The sequence below is a fragment of the Patella vulgata genome, chromosome 7 (assembly GCF_932274485.2).
Source record: "Patella vulgata chromosome 7, xgPatVulg1.2, whole genome shotgun sequence".
Lineage (NCBI taxonomy): Eukaryota > Metazoa > Mollusca > Gastropoda > Patellidae > Patella > Patella vulgata.
The window spans coordinates 33,397,598-33,411,039 of NC_065885.2; positions in this window are offsets into that span (position 1 = coordinate 33,397,598).

Genomic DNA, 13,442 nt, shown 5'->3' on the forward strand with positions numbered 1-13,442 from the left:
TTATGCCTTAAAACATAAGACGTGTTGAATGACCCCCTGTAACCTGTCAATCAGTCAGCTGTCAATCAGCCGGAGGGACCGGTTATTGTTCTGTATTAGAAAAGCAGTACATTTCTATAGGATTCATTATAATCGAGAAAATACATATACGATACTTATTTTTATTGTTATGACTAGCAATAGAAAATCTGACACGCATGACATATTTCTGTCACTGACTTTATGTAGGAAAATAGATGATATATTATGTCATTAGTCAATGGCAGCTTTCATATTTTACTTTGATTGAATCAAGGTCTGTTTTCATATTATTTCGTGATCACTTTATTCCTTATTAGTATATAATATCTTAAAACCGTTGAACATATATGAAGACAAATTAAATTTCCAGACCATACATTAAAACGTCGCCTTATCGAAAAGCAAAAGGTGCAAAAATAAAAATCGATTTCTGTCTAAAGTTCCAATTAAATTCTATTAATTTCATATCATAATACGATAGCATCTAACCTATAACATGTTTTCGATTTCCTCGTCAATATTACTACTCCAAAAACACCTTTTCTGCCCTTAATTTTGTTAAATTAAAATGCGAAATAGTCGTTTTTTCATTGTATGCATTTTAAAACAGAGAAATTATGGATAGGAGCAAACAAAATAATTGGAGAAATAACATTTTGTACTATAATATAGCACAAAATGTTATTTCTCCGGGTTTTATATACCAACCCAATAAAAATTTAATAAAAAAACATCTTTTGATACAAGTTCTTTTTTACTTGAGCTTGAGTTTCATTTTATTATTTAATGTGCACTATGCCTATACTCGTATAAAATTTTAGTGCATATTAATAGTTACTTTTCCTTAAATCTGATGTTATATATAGAAAAATAATTATGCGTGTCTAAACTACCCCATATACAGAGAATAAGGAGCACGTATATCGCATTTGAATGGATCAGGGGCAAATTTTAAGGGTATAGGGTATAAAATAAGCCTATTAATTACTGCAGTGTCTGACAATTTAAAATCAAAATATTGAGAAATTCAGAAGGCTCGTCAGATGTTTTTAACGGGCGCAATTTATTTACCAATACAACTATATTTTAGAATACATAAGACGAACCCAACTTTACTGACCGTTATTTTTCTATATACTGTCCAACGAGGCAAATCACCGCCCCGTATACGTGGTAATAAACGTGGAAGAAGACAATTTGCGAAGTCGTGTAATGAAAGCTATAGCTGTATCCCTACTTAACGCACAATCATGTAATTAAGTGCTGGATATTGCTGATCTTGTTATTGATGAGGCCGCCCATAGGCGTACGGGCTCGATGAATGTTAGGGGGGCAGAACCTGAAATGCCCGGAAAAATTGCGGGTTACAGAGGCCCCCCCCCCCACCCCAAGAAAATTTGGAAAATGTGACGGCCACAAACGCGTTTACTTGCTATTCCAGTCCCTGAATACAGCAAATGGTCTGATATAGCTAAACTTCGGTGGCTGACTCAAATTCCATTCAACTAATCAATCGTTTAGTTCACGGAGACGGGACCGCAGGGAGAAATTTTTGAAAATTTAACTGCCGCAAAGGTGTTTTCCTGCTATTCCAGCCCGTAAATACAGCAACTCAAATGTGGTCCAATACAGCCTACCTGCTGGCTTACCTGAATCCCAAACAACCAATCAATCATCGCGGGGTATGGGGGCTTCGGGCTCCCCGAGAAAATTTTGAAAATTTAACCGCCGCATGATGTGCGTTTTTCTGCTATTTTAAGTTTCCAGTCGTTTTGTAACCGAAATCCCACTCTATGCCGACCTGAATTCCAACCATCCAATCGAACTGTTGCAGCTGCATTCACAAATAATAATCGATGGCCGAAAAATGTCGCACGACAAAGCAAAGTGGCTCCAGACAAAATGATTTAATCCATATTCGTGGTATTCAATTAAAAGAAAGGTAAAATTAGTGTTTTATTAGATTTCGGCACTCTATTTTGCCAACTAAATGAAATAATAATTTTTGTTTTCACTTTACCCGTCTGCCCGAAAAGTCGGATTGCCCGAAAGTTAGGGGGTGGTGGGGGGGGGGCACGCTGGACCCCTGACTAGCACGCCTTTAGACATTGACATACAAAACACGAAATTTAAACATACATTATGGAAAAGCTAAATCTGCTTATTGCAGGTCTTTCTTTAGGCCCGAAATGTTATCTAAATTATTAGTTAGACATTAATTAAGTTATCCAGAATCTCGAAGTCATCGCTAGCCTGCTCGATTTCCATTCATGATTTAATCACGTGTAGAAATATTGTCATTGAGACGACACTGTTTTCAAATTTATAGACAAGAGGTAGAGAAAAATGATGGCATTACATTGAATTAATTAATGTCTTTGGCAAGTTGTGGGAGTCAAACATATTATCTAATATTTGATTGGACGAGACTTTGGAGCACAATAACCCTCCTTCTAATTGAGGTAGAATGTTCAAACTTGATGTAGGCGTTCATGATGCCTTGATGGAGTTCGATGATAAACATTGTCTGCTTACGGTAAGCAGAGATAAGCATTCTGATTGGTTGATGCTTTGGGGTCCGACAACTTTAATTAAAGTAGCTAAGTCCATAATTCAATATCATCCAAAATCTTCGACATTGAAAACACGAGTGTTTTTGCAATTTAAATCAGCATTGGTGTTGTGGTCTTACCTGGAAAAGATGGGCTTCTGATATCCAATATTTAAGACAAAATAAACATTTTACCATTGAATCGTGTACCATAATGCGTTTCAGCGCCATTTGTAACAAGGTGCTCAAAGAATGAGGCTAGACATATTCCACAAGTCATGTCAAACGGTGATGCCATATTCTTATTTGGAGAGCATGCGCAATATATACTGTCGGTGTTGACTGGAATAACCAGACGCTAGAAACTGTCTTTCGGTTGAGACTTCTGGCGTATTTCGCCGAACATAACTGATGACAATTCACAGTAAAATGGAAACGATTGAATGCAAAACAGTTTATATAAATTCATATTACATTATTGTATGTGTTGCGACCCATTTGTGCCAATTTCTAGGCCCAAAATATTAGCGATTTAGCTCCTTTAAGTGAGAGTGATGAAACTCCCGAGTATAGATTGATTATATCATTACCTTGACCAAGTTCGATAATGAGATATTTCTGCTTAGGCTAAGGAGCGATAAGCATTTTGATTGGTCAAGACTTTGTAACATAACAACTCTGCTTTTAATTGAAGTAGAATGTTTAAACTTGATGTAGATGTTCATTAGGTGAAAACATTTCAAGCCAAAGCTAAGCAGAGCTAAGCAATTTCATTGGTCGATGCTTTGGGACAAGATAACTTTGAATCTAGAGAGAGTGATGAAACTTAGTGTATAGTTGATAATCAGTTTGATTGCTTGATACTTTTGAAAAAAATAAATGTGCTATTAATTAGTATGTGTCATCTATTTATTTTGGGATTTCGGCGGGGGACATCAGCCTCACCGTTGGCTTGTTTTATTTCAATAATTCGCTTGCGCGTAGGGGTCTTTAGCAGTGGGAGGAAACCGAGGACCCGGAGAAAACCCACGAGGTTGGACAGGCGATCCTACTCCTTGTCACGTACAACCGGGGAATCGAAATCACGCGTTGACTCAATGACAGGTCTTATGATACATCGCGCACGTGCTAACCATTCGGCCATACAACCCCCCCGGATTACGAAGCATGGGATATCCGGGAGTAAATGGTGGTCCCAACCAAGCCTCCCACCCTCCCAAAAATAGGTTAAGTTTATCCTAAAATTGAAATAAATAAAAATATTATTGGTTATTTTTTTTACTTGAATAAACAATGTTGATTAAACAGAAAAGTACTTATTTCAAATCTCTGCAAGCGCAATGGTTAGAAATTCATAATGTTAGATATTAAACTTCAATCAAATTATTGTTTGTAAGGCATTTAGTAAAATAACCGGCAATACTATATACCGGAAAACACCATTTTATACTGAATACCGGAAAACACCGTAAAAACACTAAATACCGGAAAACACACTAAATACCGGAAAATACCCTAAATAGGTAACCCGGGGACTGGCACCCTAAATAGGTAACCGGGAGTCTGGTCCTATGTGTGCCTGGGTTAGGGTTAGGGTTAGGGTTAGTTTCCGGTTTATAGTTTTGCCCTTCTCCGGGTTATCTATTATGGGTGTTTTCTGGCATTTAGTGTGTTTTCCGGTGTTTTCCGGTTGTTTTCCGGTGTTTTCCGGTATATAGTATATCCCTAAAATAACATTGAACAATTATATAATTTTGGGTGCGCATTATAAATATACACTAGATATAAGTCAAGGAATTCTCCCTATATCTATATATAATCAATATAAAACATCGTCTGCTATAAAAGCTGCTGTGCTATGAGCGTGAATCATTCGCGTTGACGTAACGAAACTGTACAATACTATAGCGGCATGTAGAAGTCAGATGTTTCAATACAAATATTTTGAGATTTGCTTATTCAGTTCAAACATTGTGTGTGGGTGTGGGGGGCACGCAACGGCAAGTTTCGGGCTGCTGAATAGGTTTCATGCATGCATCATGCAACCAATACTTCGAACTTATCCGAGATCACTTGATATTTCATCTAATTCAGACAAAAGTCGTGGCCTCTAAAGGGTCCACAACCAATTTTAACTGGAACTAAAGACCAGGTTTCCACTAAAATCGGACTCTTCCGCGATTGCTGTACAATAAACATGTTTGGACGTTATTTAAAATCGAATAACAATAGTGGCCTCTAGACGGTTCACAAGCTATGTACGCTATTTCCGTACAATCACGGTAAATATTCTAGTAAGTTACGGTCCGATATGTGCCAAAATAGAACCCATCCGTGATCTTCGTGATATAAACATATATTACATATATTTTAAGTTCTTTAGAATGGAATGAAAATTGTGATCTGTATAATTGAGGGTCCACAAAAATCTGACGGACAGAGGCGACGGTATAATACGTATAGGCCCTACACATCAAAATGGTGGCGTATAAAAAGATAGATTGCCAGCAGAAGATAGATTGCCAGCAGGCAACGAAACATACGTCCACAGGAGCTAAGTCGTCCGGACAGTCAACAAGGGTTGTCGCATATTTGTTGGGGTTTTTTTTGTCAGTAATGAAAACATTTACAACACACTAAAATCTGATTACGAGTAACAACCCAGAAATCATAAGAATTTGTTTCGATTATTTGTCTCGTGATCTTAAACACTGTGTATGAATTTATATTAACATTAGCATCTAGTGATCAAGTGATCAAGGGCAATTAATAGGCCTCTTCGTCTCATAAGCTTGAACACTGTGTATAAATTTAAAGTCAATCGGATATTAACTTTAGCCTCTAGAGCATCCACAGGATTGTTCAAAATGAGCGAGGGTCATAGCTCTGGTAGTAATTATCGGAAATCGGTGAAAATCAATAAGATTCTTCGCCTCATGACATTAAACAGTGTGTATAAATTTAAAGTCAATACGGATATTACCTTTAACCACAAAATAACATCAATCGGATATCAACTTTAGCCTCTGGGGCGTGCACAAGCATTAATGGACGCCCCGACAGACGGGGGGGGGGGGGGCGATGGCAATATAGGACCGCATTTCAATGTTTCAATTTGGGCGTATACAAATTACTGCATTTACCGGTAATTTGGATAACCCCGTAATACTTGATATCCCAAACTTAAGTACAGAAATACAAATGGTGCCAGTCATTTGTGGATATATTCATTATTTGCTATATATAATAATAATAACCATTTCTATACATAAAGAACAACTTTTATCGTAACTCCATTTGAAATTTACAGTGAATATGGAATTTTCCGATGACTATGCATAACATGTACAATAGATCGCACTCATTTCTCTGCCAATCAACGCTGGGAATCTTATATGTACCGTTCCATGTACTACGGGTGTAGTAAATGAGGTTAAACTTCGGCGCCAAAATTGCACGGGATCATACGTGGAGTTTCTGGTGCCGTTTGGTGAGTGATTTAACTTTCAATGCAATTGTAAAATACTTTTATTATAAAGAAGATAAACGATGTTAGACATTATAACCTAATCGTATGAAAAAACTTTATCCATCCATCAATTAAATGTTGTTTAAACGAACGCCAATCAACAAATAATACGAGGCTACTTGATTACAAAAACACCGGTGAGCAATAATTATTGGTTAAATAGTAATTATAAACAACTTAATTATTTTATACAATTAATGTGTGTGTGTACGATTCTACCATTAGTTCGTTCGTGAGGTAGTACGCACACGTTCCACTTAGAGTGATGTCTTTGATCTGGCCGGCGTTAAAAAAGATAATTACCTAATCAACATTCTTAATCCCACTAACACTCACTGCTAACACCAACGTGTAAATTAATTTATGACCCATGCCTGTATAACTTTTATAGTCGGATTGATTTATTAATGACAGATATTAACGACACTACACTTTATGTGGAAAAGCGAAGTGCTCGCAGTAAAAAACACATAGCTAAACCCGTATATTATTTACATATTAAAAGTGTTCGTCCAATAAGTTCCATATTGTAAAAAAATAATTAAGAGTTAAAGACTTCAAAGTTTAGAAGTTGTAGGCACTCTAAATTGGATCTTAAATTAAAATGAATTACAAAACAAGTTATTCCGTAGTCAATTGTTTTATTTAATTAGGGGGATTAAGGAATCCTTCAGGCGTTAAAGAATACACACGCCGGCTGTATATAGGTAATTAAGGAATAAACATTCCGAATATGCATTCGGTCACTGTGACGTCACTGGCGTCTGAGGGGATTAAGAGTGTTTTCGATAATTGGCGTGAACTTGCCGTAAAGTGGATATAGTAACCACTGGCTACACGCATTAAAAAGTTTTTTCCCCCCATCTTATGTGCACTTTAACATTTCCCATGCGGTGTTGGGTTTAGTATTAATTAGTAAAGCGGAATCACGTCAATATTTCAATCAAAAAAGTAAAGCCATCCGAGAATATTCAGCAATAACCAAATACACATAACCATTTTAATATTTACCACATTGGTCTTGTGTGTATTACAAGTCTGTTCAGCAATAACTCACGGTTAATATGCGCATTACCAATGGTTTTTAATATTTAGCACATTGGTCTTTCGTGTATAACACGAAGATTTATCAATATCTCACGGTGAATACATACATAACCCATGCTCTCTAACATTGAGCACATCTATCTTGTGTGTATTACAAGTATATTTCGCTAAAACTCACGGTGAATATACATAAAACGTATATGCTTTTTAATATTTAGCAAATTTGTCTTGTGTGTATTCCGTCATATTCACCAATGAATCACGATGAAAAAACATAACAATATAACGTATGTTTTAAATACACAATGTTTAAAGGTGTTCTAGTTTCAAGAAAATGCACTCCTGCAGGTAAAGAGCAAAATTAAAATTATAAATAAAGTTATATTATTAATGTTTCTACAATCTGATTAATGATTTCAGGAATGCTGATCTATATTAGAACTATATAAATCTCGATGATCAGGAGCGTACATAACGATTTTGTTTGCACATGGTTGGGTGTTTAGCCAAAGTGCGACCGACTGATGCACATGCCCCTAGTTCGAGTGACGCAGTCAGGAGCCGAGCACCAGAGATGCGAGTTTTCTAGGGGCCATGTGCTGTAGCAGATCTTGAATCTAGGAATAGGGGTTGGGGGAGGGGCGGTTCAAAATCTAGGGCGCCATCCACAATCCCACCTCACAATGAATGTCAACAAAATACTGGCTATATATAACATTGAGCGTCCCGGTAGAACATAGATAGTATTGTATAATTATATAGTTGTTCGCCGATCGTTGTCTCGCCGGAAAGTATTTTATTTAAGCTGCCATAAAGTTTATTGATGATTGTGGCTATATCACTGAGCAACCTGAGAAAAATTGGGACTAGAAATGTGAGTCAATGGAACAGAATCTCGAGATCCGCCCCTGTCAATTCCGCCTGATTTGCAAGAGTTGACAGAACATTTGTACAGTCCCACGCCCCACGACCCACACACCAGTGGTACTGGGCAGTTCACTATACGCCTACTCTTATATCGAATTCCAACTGTCAAGGGATATTTTATGTGCACGCCAATGTGTACACGGGATCTCGGTTTTTCGTCCCATTCGAAAGACTAGACAGCTGTCCTTGTCAGCTGTCCTGCATCACTGACAAGGGAGAACCACCCCGGAAAATCTGGATGAACTTTCTCGGTCAATGCAGAGATCGAACACCCGACCTCCAGGCTAGCGAGCCAGCGTCTTGCCCACTTAGCCACCGTGACCACCGTGTCTCACCGTGCTAAGACAGTATAAGACAACCGAGGAGTGGACTGTACACGGGATCTCGGCTTTCCGTCCCATTCGAAAGACTAGACAGCTGTCCTTGTCAGCCCCGAGGTCCCTTGTACACATTGGCGTGCACGTAAAAGATCCCTTGGCAGTTGGAATTCGATATAAGAGTAGGCCGTAGTGCCGCTGTCCGGGCAAAATTTCCCTCATAGCACACTGTATGGCGTATGCCCGTCTTCATTAGCCCAGGTTAGGAACAGAACAGTAGGACGTTAAACTCCATTTCATTTCATTTCATTTTCTCACTGTGCTGAGACAGTATAAGATAACCGAGGAGTGGAAGAATGATGTTATAATGGAATCGAGCGCCGCAGGTGCGAAAAAATTTCAGATATGTAACTGAGCTTCTAATTTTTTGTCATGGCAAATGAAACCAAATTCTCGTTAACGAGAGGATAAGAAATGGGAAAGAAGCTTAAGGCCTATCTGTCAATTTCGCCCACGACCCACTCACGGTACTACTAACATGGCGATTTACTGTAACTGTGAATATGATAGTGATGAGATAACATAAGAGAGAGGTTTTGAAGAATGGTGACATAATGGAATTGAGCGCTGATATGTAACTGAGCTTTTTATTTTTGAGGACTGGGCCTGAGGGGAATTTATCTTAATGGGGCGCTTATTTGGTCTCTGAAATACCATTTCCTGGACTTTGGTGGAAGATTTTGCAGAATTCTGATGGTCAGAAAACACTTACAACATGAGTAAAATACGTTTTAATTTCTCCTGGTAGGGTGCCCCACCATAAATAAATATCTCCAAATATCTCGACAATTACACCACAATATTTATATAATATACCAGGCCTTAAATCAGTTTCGCACATTTAAAGTCACTAAATAAACGGTCATATTGTACTTAATAAGCTATGACCATTTAACCATCCATAAATAATAGACTGAAAAATGGTCACGAGTGCCGGTTACGTGTCCTTGTTTTGAAATCAGTCTCGCTTAACCAGTCTACCGACCATTCTACGTCTGATTGACAGGCCTGGATAATCAAGACTACTTTTTTTAAAACCACAGATCCTATTTCGTTTTTTTTATAGTTCACAATTTCGTTTTACTTGTTTTTACAATACTAGGATCTGGAAGTGTTGTTATATACTTTTCAAAAAAAGTAGGGGATATTCAGAAACAATACAAAATTGCGGAAATGCACTGCTGTAACCAGTGAATGTTGCCTACACAATTGCCTACACATGAACATAAAGTTCATATGGGCGGCTTATCCGACGGCCCCATTTCACTCGCAAAGAGATATACTGTCAAAAGTGAAAATGAGTGTTTTTGATTTTTGTCTTAATAATGAGTAATTGTTCCACCAATCATCAGACATTCAGCAATTCAGCGTGGCATGCTCCTATTCATCCTTCCAATCACGATTTTGGGTAATCTGCCCCACCCCTCTTGCAGTGCCACGGCCAATTCTTGCACTGTTGTCGGTTGACGTTGACGTCGACGAACACGTCTCCCGATCATGTCCCAGATAGGGGAAAGGTCAGGACTCATGGCTGGCCAAGGCATATAGAGAATAATATGGTGACGCTGGAGGTAATCATTCACGACACGGGCGCGGTGGGCACGGGCATTATCATCTTAAAAGATGAAACGTCGACCTGCACGTTGAGCAAAGGGCAAAACTATCGGTCACGGTATTATGACCCTTCCTTGAACAATATGCAAGTCCGTTCTGCCAGTCATGGTGATTCCTCCCCACACCATAACAGACCCACGCCCGAATCTGTCATGCTGTCTGACGTTAACGTTAGCATGACACTCTAATACTTTACACGCCTCCAAACACGAGCACGCCAATCGGTGAAATCCAGAGTAAATATTGACTCATCTGAGAACATTAAACGCGCCCATTGACGATTGCCCCAATTTCTACGCTGCCTACACCACTGACGCCTGTTTGCCATGTGCTGGTGAGTTAATGGAGGCACAACACGGGATCGTCGAGCATACAAAAAGGTTGCATGTAGCCGATTTCTAATCGTTTGGGTAGGAACTCGAATTCCTGTAACTTGGTACAAGTTTACAGAAAGCTGACTGGCCGTTTGTCCTCGATTTTGCAGGAACTGTGTACGAATGTATCGACCCTGGGCTTGTGTAGTGGCTCTAGGACGACCTGAACGGGGTCTATCATCAACATTGTGTTTGTTGGTACCGGTTCCACAGTTTGCTGATCACAGACTGTGATACATTAAGCATGTTGGTTACTGCTCGCTGTGTAGAACCTATTATATGCCACTAGCATGTAGACGTTCATCATGTTGAAGACGTCTCATTGCAAATTAAACGTAACACACTAAAGCAAAGATACGCTAAACAGTAAATCTTATGCAAGAACCGATAGGAAAGCATACATGGATAGGATAAACCAGCACGGGGCAGTTTTCATCAACCCTTCCTTGAAGTGTCAAATTTGTCAATGAACCCCTCCCACGTGTATGTCGCTATTGCGTGTCGCATGTGCTGCTCAGTGGTTCTGTTGGGGCGATAAGTTCTTCATTTGTGAACATACTCTCAAAGCATGTCAAGTGTCCATGACTATTTATCATATCACAACCTGCATAGGTATTTGCATTTCAATATCCCCTACTTTTTTTGAAGAGTATATTACCGGCGTTTTTGTTTAAGTGAGGGATTAGCCAATAAAACAATGTGTTACGACGACTTCTTGGGGTGCCATGCACGGAACTGTGGGTAAACCACTAGAAACGTCAACGCAGATTGATTAATAAATGTATGACGTCATAGGGTCAAAAGCCGCTCGTACGACCCCTGACACGACCTTCGAATACAACTTGTCAGATCTTCATGTAGTGTAGGCCATCGAAATGAAATATAGATTTGTATTTTAATCGATTGCTTTTTTACGAAACATAACAGCAAGCTGGAACAAGAAATTGAATTAAAAAACACGCACTTTAGGCAACTCAACATTGTTTTAAGAACCTTGTAAAAGTAAAATGAAACTACTGAGTGTTTCAGAGATATTATTTGTACTAAACCAAAAGATGTCACTCCTAACGGTAAAGTTAATGATAAAGCAATTTAAAAAGTAAAACGAACGTAATTTCTAAAGCCGCTGTAATAACTAAAAAGCTAAATATTACTGCTATTCTACGGAGCTCCGTAGTAATTCGTTTAAACGAAATAATATTTCGTTTAAACGAAATAATTAATTCGTTTAAACGAAATACATGATATTATTTCGTTTAAACGAATTAATTATTTCGTTTAAACGAAATAATTAAAAAAAAGTATCGAAAATTGCGCTTAAGGAGCTCCGTACTATTCAGAATCGTCCACAATAGATTTTTTTTACGACTGTAATAGTTGATAGATTTGTACGGGAATTTCCCGTGCGATGGCTATTTATAGACTCATAGACTCTTGTGCTGAGTGTTATTGCACTGCCCGATTAGCCAGAAATCACTTCGAGACAAGGCACTGAAGCGTGCACATTCGCCGTGTCGAGTTCAACTTTTTGTAGGGAAAATTTTCGCTGTACGAGGCGCCCCACTCTTGGGATTGAATATGCAACAAGTAAAAATTCTTTTACGTATTTCTGAAACAAACTATGCTTCCGATAACTTCTTACCAACTGTTCGATTAATATTATTCGTATGACAAACAAGAATATATTTTGAAATATCGAAATCTTTGTAACAAGTTCTCTCAATTTCTTAGACAAACAACCATAACAGGGATTTTTTTTTTCAAACATGACAAGTTGACTAGGTTATTTTATACTATACAGTTGCAATTTAGGTGCACGGATTCACACAAAATTATTCCCTTCTATTTTGGCATTGTTTGTTTACCTCATAAATTTATTTAGTCTGAGACCGACTGCGGTTGACTTTTTTTGAACAGACTATTTTTTCCCTTGGGGGAAAACATTTCTTAGTAGAACAACATACTCAAAACAGAATAAGAGTTAAAAATATTTTTTGAAACATGACATATTGACATGTAGACATGGTTATTTTATACTATAGTTTTGTGTGACATGCAATTTAGGCTCACGGATTCACGCAAATGCATATATTAAGTATTTGAGACCGACTGCAGTAACTGCACTTATTTTGAGACCGACTATTTTTCTCCCTGGGGTAAATTTTGTTCTTAGACCAACATACTCACAACAGAATAAGAGTGAAGCACAACATGTTTTCAAACATGATAAGTTCACAGGGTTATTTATTTATACTAAAGTTTTGTGTGAGTAACGTGACGTATGTGGGCACTTATTTTGAGATCGACTGCACTTATTTTGCGACCGACTGCACTGATTTTGCGACCGATTATTTTTTTTTCACGGGAGGGGGGGGGGGGGGTTACTCCTACCCCCATCACATTTACGCACCTGTCGATGATATCAGTGGATTGGACATGCGCGTGATATAGTTAATACGTCATTGATCAATCTGTTTTACAGAGGATTACGAAAGTCTTCTAATAGGCCTATCTCTGTAAAAGATGACTACAGCAACACGTGACGTCTCATCACACGTCGTCAATCATTGGCTAAATGGCGCGTGCTTTGTTTACATAAGACCTTATAATGGTTCGGGCGGAATGGAGCCTTTTACTCATTTTAATACCCAATTACACTAAATAGGAAATAATTTTTACCTACAAATACGTCAAACGTTTTTATTTATTTTTCTAATACATAAAAAAAATGCTTTAGAATTTAATTTGTCGGAGGAAAAAAGTTATAATATTTGTGGCTAATTAAGTCGCATCGATGTCATCCTTATCAGTGATTGTCGCGGCCTAGCGAATAATCACTGCTAATCAGTGTGGTCATTGATGTCATCTCTCTCAGTGATTTTAGCGGCCTACCGAATATTCACTACTGATCTGTGTGCTATGATTTGATCTATTTGATAAGGTCAACTTCAAGTTTGGTCAAAGGTCACGAGATGTAAACAGCGCTAATCTAACCCTAATAA